The sequence below is a fragment of the Oncorhynchus mykiss genome, chromosome 23 (genome assembly GCF_013265735.2).
Source record: "Oncorhynchus mykiss isolate Arlee chromosome 23, USDA_OmykA_1.1, whole genome shotgun sequence".
NCBI lineage: Eukaryota > Metazoa > Chordata > Actinopteri > Salmoniformes > Salmonidae > Oncorhynchus > Oncorhynchus mykiss.
This window is the reverse complement of record NC_048587.1, coordinates 55,985,406-56,007,604: the sequence shown is the minus strand read 5'-3', so window position 1 is coordinate 56,007,604 and position 22,199 is coordinate 55,985,406. Positions and strand designations below refer to the sequence as shown.

At 41.5% G+C, this 22,199-nt stretch overlaps 1 long non-coding RNA gene across 1 annotated transcript in view; it reads right to left on the bottom strand.

Annotated features, from left to right (window-relative positions):
- Positions 1-22,062, bottom strand: part of LOC110502999 — a 55,812-nt gene extending 33,750 nt beyond the window's left edge. The window contains exons 1-2 of the long non-coding RNA XR_002470412.2: positions 21,892-22,062; positions 21,269-21,345 (exon numbers count right to left, since the gene is read on the bottom strand). This is a non-coding gene — a long non-coding RNA (uncharacterized LOC110502999). The remainder of the gene's footprint in view (positions 1-21,268; positions 21,346-21,891) is intronic.
- Positions 22,063-22,199: the final 137 nt, after the last annotated feature.

Genomic DNA, 22,199 nt, shown 5'->3' with positions numbered 1-22,199 from the left:
TGATATACAAACTTGTTCCATTCACCAGATGATGTACTAGCCTGCTCCATTCACAAGATGATGTACTAGCCTGGTCCATTCACCAGATAATGCACTAGCCTGGTTCATTCACCAGATGATGTACAAACCTGCTCCATTCACCAGATGATGTACAAGCCTGCTCCATTCACAAGATGATGTACTAGCCTGGTCCATTCACCAGATAATGCAATAGCCTGGTCCATTCACCAGATGATGTACTAGCCTGGTTCATTCACCAGATGATGTACAAGCCTGGTCCATTCACAAGATGTTATACTAGCCTATTCCATTCACCAGATGATGCACTAGCCTGGTCCATTCACCAGATGATGTACTAACCTGGTCGATTCACCAGATGATGTACTAACCTGGTCCATTCACCAGATGATGCACTAGCCTGGTCCATTCACCAGATGATGTACTAGCCTGGTCCATTCACCAGATGATGCACTAGCCTGGTCCATTCACCAGATGATGTACTAACCTGGTCCATTCACCAGATGATGCACTAGCCTGGTCCATTCACCAGATGATGTACTAACCTGGTCCATTCACCAGATGATGCACTAGCCTGGTCCATTCACCAGATGATGTACTAGCCTGGTCCATTCACCAGATGATGCACTAGTCTGGTCTGTTCACCAGATGATGCACTAGTCTGGTCTGTTCACCACATGAATACTTTATAACTTTCCTTCCTTTTGTCTTACTCATACCTAGGTGGATATTAATGGATGATTTTTAGAGTTTCCTTTTATTACAGGAGTCTTGTTTTAGCTATCAATCGCAAGTATTGTCACAATACCTCAAAACGCTTCCCTTGTGGAGTGTTTGGGAGAAGGTCCTTTGGTACCTGGTTCAAGACTAGACAGGCGACCTGTGTGTGTGTGTGCGTGTGCGTGTGTGTGTGTGTGTGTGTGTGTGTGTGTGTGTGTGTGTGTGTGTGTGTGTGTGTGTGTCCCTACACAGCTGTATTTGTTTGGAATTTATTCAATTTATGTGTAGCTAGACATTTAACTCCAGATTGCAGATTATTTGCTGTTACTATTTAGGAAGAAACTGAAATGAAAAGAGCCAGAGATAATAGAAAGTATAGTGCAATCTAACGCGGTATGAACTCAGAGATGCTCTGAATTTATAAAATTAACTTGACTGGCCAATAAAAAAAACAGTATCCACCGGCAGGTCGACCGGAGGTCAGGCCCCTATCCCCAATCGAGAGGGCCTGATCTGACTCACTGTTTTTGTCCATAACACAAACAGTGAAGTTCATACCTCAACAATGTCAGCTTCCCTCCACACTGCTCTCACTCAGAGCAGGCTGGCTTGCATCACAGCAGAAAAAGAGGAGAATAAGAGTATCCCGTGTCATTTCCTGTTCCACCATTCCTTGTCTTTCTGACCTTGTTTGCTGATCTTCCCGGAGCTTCTCCGTTTCCCCACTCACTGAGCTTCCGGAGCTTCTCCGTTCCCCCTCTCACTGTCTGTCTGTCTCTCTGTCTCTCTCTCATCCTGTGTCTCTCTCTCCTCCTGTGCCTCTGTAAGATGGCGCCGGTGAAGAAGGCAGACATTTTACATGCCCCCACATAATGTTGCTGCTACCGTCTCTTATGGCCGAAAATTACTTCTGGACATCAGGACTGCGATTACTCACCATTGACTGGCAGAATCCTTTTGTCCTTTAACGAGTCTAACGAGGCCGATGCAAACGATATACTGCTTTCTATGGAAACAGGCCCAGATCCCTGTGATTTGCGTTAAGAAGAGGTTTAGAAAAAGGGTCCGGAGGACGGGCTGCCTTCTGAGAATTCATAGGCGATCGAATAATCCCCCACTTCCTTCCATTTTGCACGCAAACGTGCAATCTTTGGACAATAAAATAGATGACCTACGCAGAATATTAAACTACCAACGGGACATTCAAAACTGTAATATCTTATGCTTCACATAGACGTTGCTGAACCCCGACATTAGCAACATACAGCTGGCTGGTTATAAGCTGCACCGGTAGGATAGAATAGCGGCGTCTGGTAAGACAAGGGGTGGCGGACTATGTATTTTGTAAATATGAACTGGTGCACGATACCTAAGGAGGTCTCGAGCTACTTCTCGCATGAGGTAGAGTATCTCGTGATGAACTGTAGACCACACTACCTACCTAGAGAGTTTTCATCTGTATTTTTCGTTGCGTTTTACATACCACCACAGTCAAAAGCTGGCACATAGACAGTATTGAATGAGCTGTATTCCGCCATAATCAAACAAGAAAACATTCAGCCAGAGGCGGCGCTCCTAGTAGGCGGGGACTTTAATGCATGGAAACTTTAATCCGTTTGACCAAATTTCTATCAGCATGTTAATTGTGCAACCAGAGGAAAAAAAACTCTGGACCACCTTTACTCCACACACAGAGACGCATACAAAGCTCGTCCCACAAGTTCCATTTGGCACATCTGACAATAATTCTGTCCTCTTGATTCCTGCTTACAAGCAAAAACTAAAGCAGGAAGCACCAGGGACAAGATCAATAAAAAAATGGTCAGATGAAGCAGATGCTAAGCTACAGGACTGTTTTGCTTGCACAGATTGGAATATGTTCCGGGATTCCTCTGATGGCATTGAGGAGTACACCACATCAGTTACTGGCTTTATCAATAATTGCATAGATGTCGTCATCCCCACAGTGACCGTACGTACATACCCCAACCAGAAGCCATGGGTTATAGGCAACATGGGCACTGAGCTAAAGGCAAGAGCTGCCTCTTTCAAGGAGCTTTCTAAACCGGAAGCTTATAAGAAATCCAGATATGCCTTCCGACGAACCATCAAACAGGCAATGCGTCAACACAGGACTAAGGTAGAATCGTACTACACCGGCTCTGATGATCGTAGGATTTAGCAGGGCTTGCTGCAGACCACCATAGTGTCTGTGCCCAAGAACACTAAGATAACCTGCCTAAACGACTACCGATCCGTAGCACTCCTATCTGCAGCCATGAAGTGCTTCGAACGGCTGGTCATGGCTCACATCAACAACATTATCCCAGAAACCCTAGACCCACTACAATTTGCATACCACCCCAACATATCCACAGATGATGCAATCTCTATTCCACTCCACACGGGTCTTTCCCACCTGGACAAAAGGAACACCTACGTATGTGAGAATGCTATTCATTGACTACGGCTCAGTGTTCAACACCATAGAGTCCTCAAAGCTCATCAATAAGCTAAGGACCCTGGGACTAAACACCTCCCTCTGCAACTGGATCCTGGACTTCCTGATGGACCGCCCCCAGGTGTTAAAGGTAGGTAACAACACCTCTGCCATGCGGATCTTCAACACAAGGGCCTCTCGGTGGTGCATGCTCAGTCCCCCCCTTTTCTCCCTGTTTACTCATGACTGCACGGCCAGGCACGACTCCAGCACCATCATTAAGTTTGCCGATGACACAACAGAGGTAGGCCTGATCACCGACAGCAACAAGACATCCTATAGGGAGGAGGTCAGAGACCTGGCCGTGTTGTGCCAGGAAAACAACCTCTCCCTAAACGTGATCAAGAGAAAGGAGATGATTGTAGACTACAGGAAAGAGAGGACAGAGCACGCCCCCATTCTCATCGACCGGGCTGCATTGGAGCAGGTTGAGATCTTCAAGTTCCTTGGTGTACACATCACCAATAAACTAACATGGTCCAATCACACCAAGACAGTCATGAAGAGGGCACGACAAAATCTATTCCCCCTCAGGAGACTGAAAAGATTTGGCATGGGTCCTCAGATCCTCAAAAGGTTCTACAGCTGCACCATCGAGAGCATCCTAACTTGTTGCATCACTGGCTGGTGTGGCAACTGCTCAGCCTCCAATTGCAAGACACTACAGAGGGTAGTGCGAATGGCCCATTACATCACTGGGGCCAAGCTTCCTGCCATCCAGGACCTCTACACCAGGCGGTGTCAGAGGAAGGCCCTAGAAATTGTCAAGGACTCCAGCCACCTTAGTCACAGACTGTTCTCTTTGCTACCGCACGGCAAATGGTACCGGAGCACCAAGTCTAGGTCCAAGAGGCTTCTAAACAGCTTCTACCCCAAGCCATAAGACTCCTGAACATCTAATCAAATGGCTACCCAGACTATTTGCATTGACCCCCGCCCTTCTTTTACACCGCTGCTACTCTCTGTTGATATCATCTATGCATAGTCACTTTAATAACTCTACCTACATGTACATATTACCTCAACTACCCGGTGCCCCCACACATTGACGCTGTATATAGTCTCGCTTATGTTATTTTACTGCTGCTCTTTAATTACTTGTTGCGTTTATTTCTTATTTTTCTCAATTTTTTAAACTGCATTTCACTCTAAGGTCTACACCTGTTGTATTCGGAGCATGTGACTAATAAAATGTTATTTGATTTGATTTGATTTAATCTGTGCCAACTTGTTCAGTGTGGCTGCTGGCACGGTTTAGTCTTGGATATGGCAGGGGTGCTCACACTCTCTGGGCCAAGTGCCAGCCTGTCGTCTACACTCATGTTTGACCACAGAGCCACAAGGGAGGGTTTTCTATTCTTCTTGGATCCTTCTTTCAAAAGCTTTTTCTTGCTCTGTCTGTTGAAAGATTAACCCTCTTTCCCAAATAGAAGTGCAAGAAACGGCTTCTCCGAACACAGAATATTTTATTTTCGAGGGAAAAAATAGATTGATTGTGAAAACCAAACCGGATGGGGCCTTTCATAAGTGCAGTTTCGAGTGTGGCAACAAAAGTGAAAGGTGAGACACAGGTAAAATCCTTGGCTCATTAAATTAGCATTGACTCTGGCTTGAATGTCATTCCATAAAAGCCTTCGCCGACTGAGTCAACGTCTTTTAATCCCGCACTGGGCTGGTCAAATGTATTAAATTATCTACAAGATTACATATGAAAAAAGTATTCAAATATGCTGAGATGCACAAGATAAGCTTTCAAAGTTGCCTATCTGTTAGTCCACAGAGCGAGCATTTCTGCACAGAAATTACCGCTCATAGACAGTTTTTACTTGGTGGAGCCTGTATAACTAAGTGCCACATTTATCCCTTCCCACTAACTAAGGAAATAGCTTGGAAGAAAACTATTACAGGAGATTCACTGAAGATGTACACAGTAGCTTTACTAGCTATTATACAAAAAAAGATTGACTCATTCAAATTCAACTACAAGCACCACAACTAATAATTTGAACAATAACAATAATCATGCTTATGATAAACATCTATCACTTTAATAAATATGATAAAAAATACAATCATATGAAAATGCATTCTATAAATGTTGGAACACTGGGGTGGTTTTCATAGAGGTGAACAGACTAACAGACTGTATATTTATCTAAATGTGTGTTTTATTTATCCAGTCACCGTATTTATCTGAATAAACAAGGGAAAATGGCCTGCTGTCAACTAGTATAAAAACAGTCTGGGAAATACAACAAACATTTTCCTTTCATCCTTTAACAGTGTAGTCTAAATTGGGTTTACTGTATCTGTTAGCATTTATGAGCTCTTCAAACCTGGTTTGGGCATGGAAACGACACCCTGGATCTTGCAATTACCCTTTCCACTCCAGGTAAACACTACGTCCTAAAAAAGAAAGGGTCCGTAATGAGATTTTACCAAAACATTCAACTGTAATGTCGCACTAGCTTTTCCACTCCATCAGGGAATATAAAGTTTAAGAGCCTTTTGATATCAGTGACCCAGAGAGAAAAAGCACTGGCTGGAGAAGTGGCCCTCTAATTACCAATGTGTTAGTGTGCAGTGAGACGATGAGACGCTGCAACAATGACACCTTGGGATGTAAAGTTACACCTGAACAGGGACCATCATTTATATCCTCACTATCCGTGCCTATAAAGGAGAGGTCAGACAGAACTTCAAAGTCGATGTTCAGAATTCAGTGTGTTTTTATGTGAAGGTATGAGTTTTAGGTGAGGTCTGGTTTTTATGTGAGGGTGTGCGTTCTAGGTGAGGTCTGGTTTTTATGTGAAGGTGTGTGTTCTAGGTGAGGTCTGGTTTTTATGTGAGGGTGTGTGTTCTAGGTGAGGTCTGGTTTTAATGTGAAAGTGTGTGTTCTAGGTGAGGTCTGGTTTTTATGTGAGGGTGTGTGTGTTCTAAGTGAGGTCTGCTTTTTATGTGAAGGTGTGTGTTCTAGGTGAGGTTTGGTTTTTATGTGAAGGTGTGTGTTCTAGTTGAGGTCTGGTTTTTATGTGAGGGTGTGCGTTCTAGGTGAGGTCTGGTTTTTATGTGAAAGTGTGTGTTCTAGGTGAGGTCTGGTTTTTATGTGAAGGTGTGTGTTCTAGGTGAGGTCTGGTTTTTATGTGAGGGTGTGTGTTCTAGGTGAGGTCTGGTTTTAATGTGAAAGTGTGTGTTCTAGGTGAGGTCTGGTTTTTATGTGAGGGTGTGTGTTCTAGATGAGGTCCTTCACAAGACGTCCACAAATAAGCACTCATTAAAACTTCTAATAGATCCCTTCGCGCGCCGGATTGATTTGACAACACCCAGTGAAATAGCAGCGCGCCAAATTCAATAACAGAAATACTCATAATAATAATTCATAAGTCATACAAGTGTTATACATGGCTTTAAATATTAACTTCTTGTTAATCCAGCCACAGTGTCAGATTTCAAAAAGGCTTTACAGCGAAAGCAAACCATGCGATTATCTGAGGACAGCACCCCATCAAACATACACTTGAAAATCATAATTCAACCCGCAGTTCAACTGCAGTTTAAGACCATCCATAGAACATACTACAGTCGAAACTAGAAGTTTTGAGAATGACACAAATATGAATTTTCACAAAGTCTGCCTCCTCAGTTTGTATGATGGCAATTTGCATATACTCCAGAAAGTTATGAAGAGTGATCAGATGAATTGCAATTAATTGCAAAGTCACTCTTTGCCATGCAAATGAACTGAATCCCCCCCCAAAAAAATGCAGTCCTGCCACAAAAGGACCAGCTGATATCATGTCAGTGATTCTCTCGTTAACACAGGTATGAGTGTTGACGAGGACAAGGCTGGAGATTACTCTGTTATGCTGATTGAGTTCGAATATCAGACTGGAATCTTCAAAAGGAGGGTGGTGCTTGGAATCATTGTTCTTCCTCTGTCAACCGTGGTTACCTGCAAGGAAACACGACGTGCCATCATCATTGCTTTGCACAAAAAGGGCTTCACAGGCAAGGATATTGCTTCCAGTAAGATTTCACCTCAATCAACCATTTATCGGATCATCAACAACTTCAAGGAGAGCGGTTCAATTGTTGTGAAGAAGAATTCAGGGCGCCCAAGAAAGTTCATCAAGTGCCAAGACTGTCTCCTAAAGTTGATTCAGCTGCGGGATCAGGCACCACCAGTACAGAGCTTGCTCAGGAATAGCAGCAGGCAGGTGTGAGTGCATCTGCACGCAAAGTGAGGCGAAGACTTTTGGAGGATGACCTGGTGTCAAGAAGGGCAGCAAAGAAGCCACTTCTCTCCAGGAAAAACATCAGGGACAGACTGGTATTCTGCAAAAGGAACATGGATTGAACTGCTGAGGATTGGGGTAAAGTCATTTTCTCTGATGAATCCCCTTTCTGATTGTTTGGGGCATCCGTAAAAAAGCTTGTCCGGAGAAGACAAGGTGAGTGCTACCATCAGTCCTGTGTCATGCCAACAGTAAAGCATCCTGAGACCGTTCATGTGTGGGGTTGCTTCTCAGCCAAGGGAGTAGGCTCACTCACAATTTTGCCTAAGAACACAGCCATGAATAAAGAATGGTACCAACACATCCTCCGAGAGCAACTTCTCCCAACCATCCAGGAACAGTTTGGTGACGAAGAATGCCTTTCCCAGCATGATGGAGCACCTTGCCATAAGGCAAAAGTGATAACTAATTGGCTTGGGGAACAAAACATCTATATTTTGGGTCCATGGCCAGGAAACTCCCCAGACCTTAATCCCATTGAGAACGTGTAGTCAATCTTCAAGAGGCGGGTGGACAAACAAAACCCACAATTTCTGACAAACTCCAAGCATTGATTATGCAAGAATGGGCTGCCATCAGTCAGGATGTGGCCCAGAAGTTAATTGACAGCATGCCAGGGTGGATTGCAGAGGTCTTGAAAAAGAATGGTCAACACTGCAAATATTGACTCTTTGCATCAACTTCATGTAATTGTCAATAAAAGCCTTTGACACTTATGAAATGCTTGTAATTATACTTCAGTATTCCATAGCAACATCTGACAAAAATATCTAAAGACACTGATGCAGCAAACTTTGTGAAAATTAATATTTGTCATTCTCAAAACGTTTGGCCACAACTGTATATGCCAGTGAAGGTTGGTTGTCCTGCAATGCCACAATGGATGAAAGAAATGTCAAGTTTCTAGCTATCACTAGATTTGATTTATTACAAGATTAAGGGTATACTGTGCAACTTTCATAAGGTCTGGATGCCTTATATGGAATAGTGTACGACAAAAGGAGTCTGTATTGAAAACATGCCCACTTCAGGGGAGATACCTATTTAGGCAATCCCTAGCTGCTGGGCTGCTCAGTCCTGGCACTGGGAGTCAGCCATATTGTTGGTTGTCACTCTGGCCTTAGCCTAACATATCAGAAACCAATAATGAATATTCTATTAAGATCCTAAAGATGAGTGGGGTGTGTTGGGTTGTGGTGTGGTGCTGCAGGGCAGTGGACCCCTAGAGACAGGATGTGGTGATTCAGCTATATTGTGTGCAAGTAAAAAGAGCTCTACAGTACTATTAGACCTATGATATGAATTACAGTGCACTCTGTAATTACTGGGACAGTGCAGAATTGTTACTTATTTTGGCTCTACATTCCAAACGTTTGGATTTGAAATCAAACAATGACTATGCGGCTAATGTGCAGACTGTGATCTTCAATTTGAGGGTATTTTAATGGTGAAACGTTTAGAAATTACAGCACTGTTTGTACATACCATCCCCCAAAAAATATTTGTATGTTTATTAAAGTAGTAAAAAATGTGTAGTATTTGACCCTACATGATTACATCAAGCGTGTGACTTCACAAACTTGTTGGATGCATTTGCTGTTTGTTTTGGTTGTGTTTCAGATTATTTTGTGCCCAATAGAAATGACTGGTAAATAATGCATTGTGACATTATGGAGTCACTTTTATTTTAAATAAGAATAGCATGTGTTTCTAAAAACTTGTACATTAATGTGGATGCTACCATGACTACGGACAATCCTAAATGAATCGTGAATAATGATGAGTGAGAGGACATGCTATCCTCTCACCATTACAATGACAGTGGAGGTTAGCATTTTTTTGGTGGGGTATGATATTTGTGCTTCTATAACTTTCTCATTCAAGCTGACAGTCTGCACCTTAACCTCATAGTCATAGTTTGATTTCAAATCCAAAGTTGTCAAGTATAGAGCGATAGGAAGAAAAAGGCTTCACTGTCCCGGGAATTACTGAGGGCACTGTATAAGGAGGATGTCCTGTTTCTGAGTGTTAATGTATATGTGTAGGTGGATGTGTGTTTTTATTCAACTTTTGTTTTCCAAACCTTTCCCTTGAGACATTAAAAAAAGATGGGAAGGAAATTGTTGGGAAGAGAGTTGAGTTATTGACTAGACAGGTGGGGGTCTGGCTAAAATGATACATACAGTAGACGTTGTCTTAAAGAATATCAAAAGTTAGGTCCTCATACTTTAAGTTGTTACTTTGTTCGGTTATTGGATAAAGGTGCAACACACTATTGATTATAAAATGATATTTGATCTAGAACAACTTTTTGTTGTTCTAAATATAGATGACTAGAATGGCCAAAGGTCATATTAGGTTGTGTAGAGATTCTGGAAATTAGCTTTAAATGCCCAAAACATTCTGAGCAAGGACCCTGAGACCCCCCACCAGATTATAACCCCCACTTCTAAAACCAAAGTTGCGCCCCTGAATATTTATGCTCATGTTTCCTTGTGTTTACTTCCTTGATCGGTTTTTAAATTATCTGTTTCAGAGTTACGGTACCAGTGCTGTGTTCAGATAGAGACACAGTGATACATGCTCTTCATGTTGCTCCAGCTCTGGTGGAGTGTTATCTCTGGCTGATGAGGTCATGTAATGAGGTCATACAGATAGCCTGCTGCTGGAAGCCAAGTAACAACGTCTAGCAGGGACAGAGATGAACATCACTACGATGTCATGTTAGTGTTCTACTTTTGATGTTAATAAAGCCACTCTGTTAGTTATCCACCAATTTCAACTAATGAAATACACCCCTTGATTTAGAAGAATATGACTTAGATACCTCGTTGAGATGAGTACACCTGTTTTGCATCATCATATCCCCATATATCTTTCTCACACAATGCGTGCACTTACACACACGCACTAATTTACATGTGTGCAAACACACACAAAGCCTGCCATCTTGTCTCTCCTCTGGTGCCAGCTGCAGACGGTGTGCAGACAGACTGATCTTAGTTCCAGTGATTAGGTCTTTCATGTGCCCTGACCTAAGGGTTTAAAGTAAGCTTTAATGCCTGAGTGTTGACTCTTCTACTGTCCTCGCTACTGGAGCTAAAGAGCCACACACGTGAGTCAGAGTCAGATACCACACCTGTAGTCCACCCACACTCCATTCCTTCACTGAGGGGAGATTTGTGTTCAATACAATTTAAACACTGTGCCTTTCCACCAGCCAAAGCAGGAAGTACATGTGGTTTCAATGAGTCAACTCTTCCCCATCTCCTTGGTGGTTTAATATTATCTGCTGGATGGAAGCAGGTCCTGACAGTGAAGATAACAATATGAAGGGCCCTTATTTCATTATTATTCTCAGCAGTGCTTATTAAACTCTGTTACTCGATTAGCCATCTGCTAGCTGTGAGGGAGAAGAATGAACAGAGGAGTGGGGATGTTACTTTGCATGCATGGTACTCAGTTGGTTTGCTCTGTTGACGCTATTTATACTCATTAAAAAAATACTCATTATATGGTATACTGTACATACACAAAATCCTCTTATCAATAAATTAATTCAATGAAAGCAATGTATGTTTCATTATGTTCATACGTTTAAATACCCAATTAAAAATAAATAGGATTTAGAGGGCTTGGTAATTCACACATGCTTTTTCTAAGTGTCAGTGGAAAGAATGAAGATAGTGTTGCCTGTGTAAGCTCCACGTGTTGCCAATGTGGAATGGACACATGTAGCAATTGTCTCTCTGCGTGCATGTGGGTGGCCGAGCTCTGGGCATTACTGCAATTTGTGAGTAATTGACAGTGATCCCCCTCTCCCCGTAAAGGCCCATCTTTTCCTCTGCATGCAGACAAGCACATCTTCACTAGGCCTCATCCTACAGAAACCCTATACTCTCCCACTATATGTATGTACATGCCAATATGCTATACTGTAGACCACAGACATATTGAAATATGTGGCTCTGCTGTAGACTATAGACAGATAGAGAATGGTTACAGAAGCAGTTGCGTAACTATGAATCAATCTCATGAAAACATTTGAAACAGATACACCTTCTACATGTCTGTGTTGTTTGGTGGCGTTGCACGTAGTAGTATGGGGGTTATTTTCATCCAGGAATTCGTCATAGCTCAATATCAGTTTCATCTGAGCCTCATAAAATGTCCCTATTTTTGAATACTTGATGGCTTTCTGCTGAGACATTCATCTGTTTGCTAAAAACAGGTTTGTCTGGTTTCAAATGAGCAATGCTGAACGATGAAAAGCGTCTTTAACAAACCAACAATTCAAATGATCCAAATGAATTCAGTGTGAAAAAGTTAGCATAGCCTACATATCAGTATCATTAACTTAACTTGAACTAATGTGCATTTAATTATCGTTTCATACTGCTCATTGACAGGTTAAATAACCTAATGTGAAGAATAACAATATAATAGCAATATTATCGAAACATCAAAAAATAATATCATAATCACACACCAACAAGGTGGCTTTTATCCACATTGAAAGGCAGACTGACCATCAAGCTCACAATCGAACACACTATTGCACCTCAATGATGACGGAATGTGATACCGACCTGCAGAAGTGAGAAACATGTTATTACTTTGGAATAAATAAGGTTCAACATAAAAAATGATTAAATTAACAAATCTTACATGTTGACTCAGAACATTTGAACTTTTATGACAAAAGTTGAACTCCATATTGATTAATTCAATAGGTTGTTACAATGAAGGATCCGTTCCAGGAATGAGTTTCGAAATGAGTTGTGTTAACATTATGTTTTTTGCATGTTAACACTATCAAAATCAGCATAGGAAAGGAGAACTACTATTGGCTGTATATGCCATGATTCATATGCCGCATTTACTCACAGTACAGTGGCTTGTGAAAGTATTCACCCACCTTAATATTTTTCCTATTTTGTTGCCTTACAACCTGAAATTAAAATAGATTTTGGGGGGGATTGTATAATTTGATTTATACAACATGCAAGATGCAAAATATTTTTTCATGTGAAGCAAACAAGAAATAAGACAAAAAAACTGAAAACTTGAGTGTGCATAACTTTTCACTCAGCCAAAGGCAATACATTGTAGAGCCACCTTTTGCAGCAATTGCAGCTGCAAGTCTCTTGGGGTATGTCTCTATAAGCTTGGCACATCTATCCATTGGGATTTTTGCCCATTCTTCAAGGCAAAACTGCTCTAGTTCCTTCAAGTTGGATGGGTAACGCTGGTGTACAGCAATCTTTAAGTCATACCACAGATTCTCAATTGGATTGAGATCTGGGCTTTGACTAGGCCATTCCAAGACATTTAAATCGTTCCCCTTAAACCACTCGAGTGTTGCTTTAGCAGTATGCTGAGGGTCATTGTCCTGCTGGAAGGTGAACCTCCATCCCAGTCTCAAATCTCTGGAAGACTGAAACAGGTTTCCCTAAAGAATTTCCCTGTACTTAGCACCATCCATCATTCCTTCAATTCTGACCAGTTTCTCAGTCCCTGTGATGAAAAATATCCCCACAGCATGATGCTGCCACCACCGTGCTTCACTGTGGGGATGTTGTTCTCTGGGTGATAATAGGTGTTTTGTTTGCGCCAGACATAGCGTTTTCCTTGAAGGCAAAAAAGCTAAATTTAAGTCTCATCTGACCAGAGTGCCTTCTTCCATATGTTTGGGGAGTCTCTCAAATACCTTTTGGTGAACATCAAACGTGTGTGCTTATTTTTGTTCTTTAAGCAATGGCTTTTTTTCCGGCCACACTTCCGTAAAACCCAGCTCTGTGGTCCTACAGACAGATACTCCAATCTCTGCTGTGGAGCTTTGCATCTACTTCAGGGTTATCTTTGGTCTCTCTCTGATTAACAACCTCCATGCCTGGTCTGTGAGTTTTGGTGGGTGGCTCTCTCTTGGCAGGTTTGTTGTGGTGCTATATTCTTTGGTGGTGCCCCTTGCTCAGTGGTGCTGCAGACTCTGGGGCCTTTCAGAACAGGTGCATATATACTGAGATCATGTGACAGATCATGTGACACTTAGATTGGACAACAGGTGGACTTTATTTAACTAATAATGTGACTTCTGAAGGTAATTGGTTGCACCAGTATTTATTTAGGGGCTTCACAGCAAAGGGAGTGAAAACATATGCACACACCACTTTTCCGATATAATTTTTTAGAATTTTTTTAAACAATAGATTTTTTTCATTTCACTTCACCAGTTTGGACTGTTTTGTGTATGTCCATTACATGAAATCCAAATAAAAATATATTTAAATTACCAGTTGTAATGCAACAGAATAGGAAAAACACCAAGGGGTTGAGTACTTTTGCAAGGCACTGTAAGTCCTCAATACTCTCAAATGGTGTATGGCTGTGGTTGCACACTCAAATTGATTGTAATTCTTAACTTCCTGAATTTTGCAGGCGTTTAATTTGCCAGACTGGCAGAATTAAAAAGCAATCATAAAATTCAACTCCTCCACATAAAAAAAAGTGTGCATACTTACATTTACAATGCACACATGTTTTGCCTAATTTCTACAACATGTGGTTTCATATTACATTATTAAAGGCACTCCACTGTAAATACTGACATGCTTGATGGACAATCGGAGAGCTTGAGAAGGAACTCATTATGATTATGAAAAAAAAAGACAAAGAGATTTGTTTTGGATGCTAAAAACACACATTAGTCAGACGGAGGGATCCGCCATAGAAGGATTGGTGTAAGAAACTCTAAAGTTATAATGTATTAGTTGTTCTAATGTATGCTATTCTGCTATACATGGAGAAAACTAGGAAAGAACTGCTGTTGTCTTGAACTCATGAACTCACTGTACTGGAAGAAGGCGAACATGATTTAATGCTGCACGCAAACAGATAAACAGTCCTTCAAAGTACAGTAAAGCATTGCATGATTATGAGTAAAGTTCAGTTGGTTACTGGTCTGCATGACAAAAACATGTAGAGTATGTCCTGCAGTGTGTACTTATATGGTGCAGCACCAGTGTAGGCTTACTGACTGTATCATGGAAGTATTTATTGGCCATATGGCTTGTGACACCCCGTGAACTCCTAGTTTCAAGTGAAACCCCAAATCACAGTAAAACTGCAAGGACAGGAATGGATACAAATTCAGCATTAGGCACATAGCTAATTACTGTGGATCAATGTTAATAAAATCTTTCCGGGCAGATTTAACCAGGTAGGCTAGTTGAGAACAAATTCTCATTTACAACTGTGACCTGGCCAAGAAAAAGCAAAGCAGTTTGACACATACAACAACACAGTTACACATAGAATTAACAAGCATACAGTCAATAATACAGTAGAAAAGGATATATACAGCATGTGCAAATGAGGTAGGATAAGAGAGGTAAGGCAATAAATAGGCCATGGTGGCAAAGTAATTACAATATAGCAATTAAACACTGGAATGGTAGGATGTGCAGAAGATGAATGTGCAAGTAGAGACACTGGGGTGCAAAGGAGCAAGATAAATAAATCAATAAATACAGTATGGGGATGAGATAGATTGGATGGGCTTTTACAGATGAGCTATGTACAGGTGCAGTGATCTGTGAGCTGCTCTGACAGCTGGAGCTTAAAGCTAGTGAGGAAGGTAAGAGTCTCCAGCTTCAAAGATTTTAGCAGTTCGTGCATAAGGGGAAAACATTAATAAGCGATGTCACAGATTTATTTAACCAGAGAGCAACCTGCCTTCTGTAAAGATATACCCTCCCAGACTGGAAGAGGAAGTCAATACCCTCCCAGACTGGAACAGGAAGTCATATGTGAGAGGAAGGAGCACAACAAGCTGTCATCAGATTGTAACAAGCCCTCTGGGGTAGAAACTCTCTGGAGTAGAAGCGCTCTGGGGTAGAAGCCCTCTTAGTTGACCCTACTACAATACTTGTTAGACGCCCAGGAAAAGGCCTTTTTCTGTCCCACTCAGCAGGTATACCTATCCATCTTGACCGATACCCATATGCGGAAGAAGAGGATATTATGAAGGCACTGTAAAGAACCCCTTCCTTATCGCCCAGTGATTTAATCTAAACTGAACACAAATAGAAACGCAACATGTAAAGTGTTGGTTCCATTTTTCATTAGCTGAAATAAAAGATCCCAGAAATGTTCCATCAGCACAAAAAGCTTATCTCTCTCAAATTTTGTGCAATTTTTTTACATCCCTGTTAGTGAGCATTTCTCCTTTGCCAAGAAAATCCATCCACTTGACAGGTGTGGCATATCAAGAAGCTGATTAAACAGCACGATCATTACACAGGTGCACCTTGTGCTGGGGACAATAAATGACCACTTTAAAATGTGCAGGGGGGGGGGGGGGGGGTGCTGATCAGTATTTATTTATTTTATAATGTGCTTGTGTGAGAAAAACGAATTATGATGGGCTGGGCCTGGCTCCCCAGTGGGTGGAACTGGCTCTCAAGTGGGTGGGCTTATGCCCTCCCAGGCCCACCCATGGCTGCACCCCTGCCCAGTTATGTGAAATCCATAGATTAGAGCCTAATGAATTAATTTAAATTGAGTGATTTCCTTATATGAACTGCACCTCAGTAAAGTCTTTGAAATTGATGCAAGTTGCATTTATATTTTTGTTCAGTATAGTCTAGTGCTCATTAAACAATAAAGTCAACTCAGGAGAACAATGGATACATTTCTGTTGCTTGTTGCAATATGCACAAAAATAAGTAGCTAGAGTACAAACAGTGTCTCCTGTTAATGATCATTCAAAAATAATGCTAGAATAACTACAATAATAATTGAGTCAGTCTTTGGCGAAACTCTGAAAAAATTAATTTACAGCTTTGTAAGAAAAGTTGGCTGATAATGCTGATTAGAATATATGGAGCAGGAGCAGTCCGAGTGAGAGCAGTCTGAAGTAGGGGCAGTCTGAGTGGGAGCAGTCTGAGTGAGAGCAGTCTGAAGTAGGAGCAGTCTGAGTGAGAGCAGTCTGAAGTAGGAGCAGTCTGAGTGGGAGCAGTCTGAAGTAGGAGCAGTCCGAGTGAGAGCAGTCTGAAGTAGGAGCAGTCTGAGTGGGAGCAGTCTGAGTGAGAGCAGTCTGAAGTAGGAGCAGTCTGAGTGAGAGCAGTCTGAAGTAGGAGAAGTCTGAGTGGGAGCAGTCTGAAGTAGGAGCAGTCTGAGTGAGAGCAGTCTGAAGTAGGAGCAGTCTGAGTGAGAGCAGTCTGAAGTAAGAGCAGTCTGAGTGGGAGCAGTCGGAAGTAGGAGCAGTCCGAGTGAGAGCAGTCTGAAGTAGGAGCAGTCTGAGTGAGAGCAGTCTGAAGTAGGAGAAGTCTGAGTGAGAGCAGTCTGAAGTAGGAGCAGTCTGAGTGGGAGCAGTCTGAATGAGAACAGTCTGGGTGGGAGCAGTCTGAGAGGGAGCAGTCTGAGTGAGAGCAGTCTGAAGTGGGAGCAGTCTGAGTGAGAGCAGTCTGAAGTTGGAGCAGTCTGAGTGAGAGCAGTCTGAAGTTGGAGCAGTCTGAGTGAGAGCAGTCTGAAGTGGGAGCAGTCTGAGTGGGAGCAGTCTGAAGTTGGAGCAGTCTGAGTGAGAGCAGTCTGAAGTTGGAGCAGTCTGAGTGGGAGCAGTCTGAAGTTGGAGCAGTCTGAGTGAGAGCAGTCTGAAGTTGGAGCAGTCTGAGTGGGAGCAGTCTGAAGTGGGAGCAGTCTGAAGTGGGAGCAGTCTGGAGCAGACATTTTCAGTCTAAAAACTGTACATTTGTTTGGTTTATTTTCTTGGAAGGTGGAAATATAAAGATTTGTATATTTACCAATATGTCAGGGAATTTAACATGTGTGTCAGGAATCATAATCTATACTGTATATAGTATTAGTCTCACATCTAAAATAACAAGTATGCCATAAAGGGGGTGAGAAGTCAATAGACAAAATAAGATGACATTGAAATCACAATGTCTAGTGCCACAAGGAATGACCAAAATCAAATGTCAATTTTAAGTTTGTTTTTTTTGTCCATGTAGTTCACTGATCTGCCTTTGAACTCGATGCATTGGCACCTGAGAAATTGTTTACAGTGTTGGCGCCTGTTATCATTAGGTTTTATGTGCCCTCTATGGGCCATGCTGGCTCAGTCGAGCCTTCTACAGTGTCATCAGAACGTGATTAGCAATAGTCCTACCTGCAGGAAAAAAACACAATTTGAATAGGATGCAATTTGAATGTACTACTGCTAGGGACTGTCTAATGAATTCGTAATGTTGCATAACAATCTATCTAAATAACAATAATAATGGATGTGTTTCATCTTCCTCTTCATGATCTTTATAATCAGATATGTGTGTAATTCATTGATAGCTGACCCTTTGTTCCTATAGCAAGTTACAGTGGGCCTACCCTAAAATGTTATTTTTTAATTGTTTATATGTTTACCCTAATTTGTACTTATTGTTAGTATTACCTTTATAGACTAGCCTAGCCCTTATGAGAATCAATGTGGACAATAGTTTGTTTCCTTGTCAAACAACTTAACGCATTGTTGTTTTTGGAAAGGTAGGCCGGTCAGTAGGGAAAAATATAGACCGCGGGTGCTCTCCTCTCTTCAAAGGCCATCTTCCTGGCATAACAGTCACGCACGCGGTTCAGACTGGGGTTGTTTGTGAAAATTGATTTTTTTATATGCAATTTACGCAGACGCTGACCTAAAATAATACAAATTATAATAATATCACACTTTCAGAGGCTCTGGTATAGGCTAAAACATCATTATACATTTCATTATCCATAACATAGGCTATATTTTGTCCTTGTATGTCACAAGCTAAATTTGTTTCCAAAACTGCACACGACGCATATCGCCCTGACAAGAGATAGGTCCATGACATGTCACGCGCAGCCTGGGTCTCCGGGACAGTAAATGTTGCCAAGCGTGAAGTATCAGGAGAGCTGGAGTAGCACTCCACTTCAAAGTATAGTTCCGTGTTAATCATGTGAGGGGGAAATGCATAATAGACTCAGTGTACTGGTGAAGTAACCGAGCAAGCACTGAAAATAGGTAGGAATCAAATCAAATGATTGATTGAATTCATTAGTCTAAGTAGCGGCGCAGGGCCCACACTCAAGTCCCGGTGGAGAGGCTGAAGAAAGACACTTGTTGCTTCCAGTGTTCGCTCATTCATGCCTTGGGCGCACATCTCATCTGTGATCTGAGATGTATGCCCAATGCCCAAGAGAAAGTCCATGGGTAATTCTGTAAATCAGAGAAAACCTTGTAAAGTGTGTAAAGTGTTATCATAGTATCAATAGTTCGATATGTTTCTTAATGAGAACAGGATAACATGGCGTATTCCTTAGTATAAGTCTAATTTGAAATCAGCACTAAAAACCAGCTAGACCTGTGTTAGTGATAGCCCATCATCCACTGCGTGAACCTTTTTAGCCAACGCCTATTCTGTCTGTACATTAAGACAAGATCTCATCAGTCCTTCCAATAATCCTTCCTGTGTAGGCCTATTGGGTAACAAGGTAGATATAAACATTGAATTATTGCCTAGTCCCTCATTATTATGTCCTTAAACAGTAGAGACACCAATCGCCTGGATTTAATTCGTTCTCTCTGTCTGCTCAACATGACATGTCTGAACGAATGCAGCTCATCGACCCACTTCGGGCCTGTCTCGGGGTAGCCAACGGAAAAGCCACGTCCCGCCTCCACCCTGCGCTCCCCAAAAACATATTGCAATAATCAGTCCAATTAGTGGAGGTCGTGGCAAAGAGCTTTTGGGTTAGCGATGGGAGGTTGTGAAAATAGGGGGCGACTATTAGAAGAAACGCGATCCCGGTTCATCAGCATTGTAATAATCACCGCTCAGACCAGCCACGCCGGTCCAGCCAAGCTCTGATCAAACTGATCCGTGGAAACAAGAGGTTTACAAACATTGTCAAGGCGTGACCGGTACCTTGATTCGGCCTGTCACTGCCAGGTTCCTTCGACCTGCAGCAGAGGCTTTGATCAGCACTTGTGACTGCGCAGTGTCCCAGCGGGCACTTTCCGCCTGCAAGGAATAAACGAATAGGCGCACCTTTAACCGCAAGGAGCACTACACCTGTATAGGGCATTGCATTGCTATTGACAAGGAGTTGGAACAATATAGGCCTATTCTGTAATTGTAAGCCTGATTTATATGTACGCCAGGTTGGCTCTTAGCGTTTTCTGTTCATGCCAGTTCCTAATAGCTTAAACTATTTTTTCACATAGACATACACAAAGGCCCATCTCAGAACAGAATTTCAAATGAATTTCATTAAATATTATTTTATTCTAGATCTGTATAGCCCTAACGTTTATGTGGCCTATAGCCAGGTTCGTACATTTTCTCAATAGACAAATATCCTATGCATAAGCATTTAACAAAAAGGGTGTGGAAAATAGTGGGGCAGACGACTGTTGTCCCGCTCATCCCAAAAAGTTATCATAAACGATCTGGGAGCTTTATGCCGGTAGTGGCTGGTCAAATCAAATCAAATTTATTTATATAGCCCTTCGTACATCAGCTGATATCTCAAAGTGCTGTACAGAAACCCAGCCTAAAACCCCAAACAGCAAGCAATGCACGGTCTGTCAAACAATGTTTGGGTGCTCATTTTAAACATGTGTGCTCGTTGCTTTTGTACCATGAAAACGTTTCTTCAACATCTCCTTTAGATTTGACTTGAAGCACTATTTCGTGTCATTGATTGAAATTATACTCAATTGGAAATTATAGCCTATTATGCACGGTTTATTTTGTGTATGTTATTAAACATGTATTAAACATAATTGCATCGTGTGGCCTTCTATTTATATTGAGTACCACAAATATTTGTTTAATTACGCATAGATGTAGCCTACTATTATTATTAATATTATTATTATAAGTAGTAGTTGTATTAGTATTATTAGTATTAGCATTATTATTACATTTCCCTATGTGATAATACATCTGTAAGTGGATGAAGACGAACAAACTACTCAGAGGTGTATATAACTAATGCCCAGTCTAATATCATTACATTGGGAATGTGTATACCTCTAAGAATAACCATTTCAGCAGCCTTGTCCCCTGATGATTAGCATCAGTCAAGCTAATGCCTAAATACCACTTTGCAAACTTCGCTTCAGGCGAATTTATTAAAGTATGCTCCTTCCGTGAGTGAAAACATAACATGGATAAGGGTTTTCTTTCAGGATTATTCATCTTGATGATAAAAGGGAAATTAGTTAGTGTGTGTTTTCATTCGGCGAAATTTGCCATCATATGATATAAAATACTGAGAAGCATGTTAAAATGAATGATGTAATTTATGGCTACAGTATGGATGCATTTTAACCTACAAGTGCATATGAGACATCCCACGGTCCTTTCACTAAAGACTGGTTTTCTTGCTATTAAATGGCTTTGTTTACTGGGTCTGATTTAGAGCGCAGTGGTCTGAATTAAGCTAGAGTAAAACTAAACTACAATTTTAAAGAGAAATAGAGACATAGGACTATAGCCTAAATATGACCATAAATATTGTTGAGCTTTTTGAGCCAGTATAGCCTAATAATTGTGTCTTTCAAATTTGCGATGTGTGCTTTGCCTAATTCAAAGTACTGGCCGAATGGCAATATATCTTTAAATCTTAAAATAATATAACCGATGAAAATGGCCCTATATTCATGGTTGACAATAATGGCAATATTTATATATTCAAATGTACTAACCTTGAGTGTTGACTAGACGAGTAGCCTACACTTTGGCTTGAGATTTGTGGAGACTCTTGGGCTGGCTACACCCTCGCCTGAAAGAGGCAAGGCAAATTTTCATTGAAGGCAAAACAACACAGAGCAGAACACGTTTTCATGTCTTGCTATTTTTACAACCCTTTCGTTTTTTTACTACACGCGTTAGTGATTCTATAATTTCACACAAAATATAATTTTGCTGAGCTTTCTTGTGGTCTGAGGTGCTCTTAAGTTAGCAGCAAAATTACAAAGCTCTTCGGATGAAAGCTGAAACAGGTTTTTTGCGCTCTATTTTACAGAAAGCACATCATTCAGATGCTGTTAATATCTGTGGATGGAAAGAGACCTGGCCTAGTGTGTTATGATACGGGTGAGCGTAAATTGACTTTATGAAGAGGTCCCCCTGTGATGCAATAGAAATCTATGAGCTGGTCAATTCTCCACTCCACCAGGCAATAGATAATAACATATCCACAACAGGTAGCCTAGGCACTCTCAGTCAGAATAATTATTTTTATCGGGAGATAGAAGATCTATATTTATGAACTATTAACATATATTTCTTAAATACTATCTCCAAACAAGAGGTTAATTTGTCTTACCGGCATCAAGCTCAACCTTTCCTTCCCATCAGAAAGCCTTAGAGAGCGCGAGCTGTCCCCTCCCCTCTCTCCCAGACCAGTCTTTGCAGAAAACACCTCTTTCAACCGTTTGTTTTATTATTCAGACACCTTGTGCTTTTGCCCTAATGCTACAGTATTCCACAGTGTACAGTTCCTGGTGGTGTGCCCACAGGATGCCTGCCTGCCTGCCTGCCTTGGTATTTTGTCATATCCTCATGTGTATTAAATAATGCATGGTTAATTACACCAGATGTTGTCAATGGGCACATGATCTAGCAGGGGTTAAA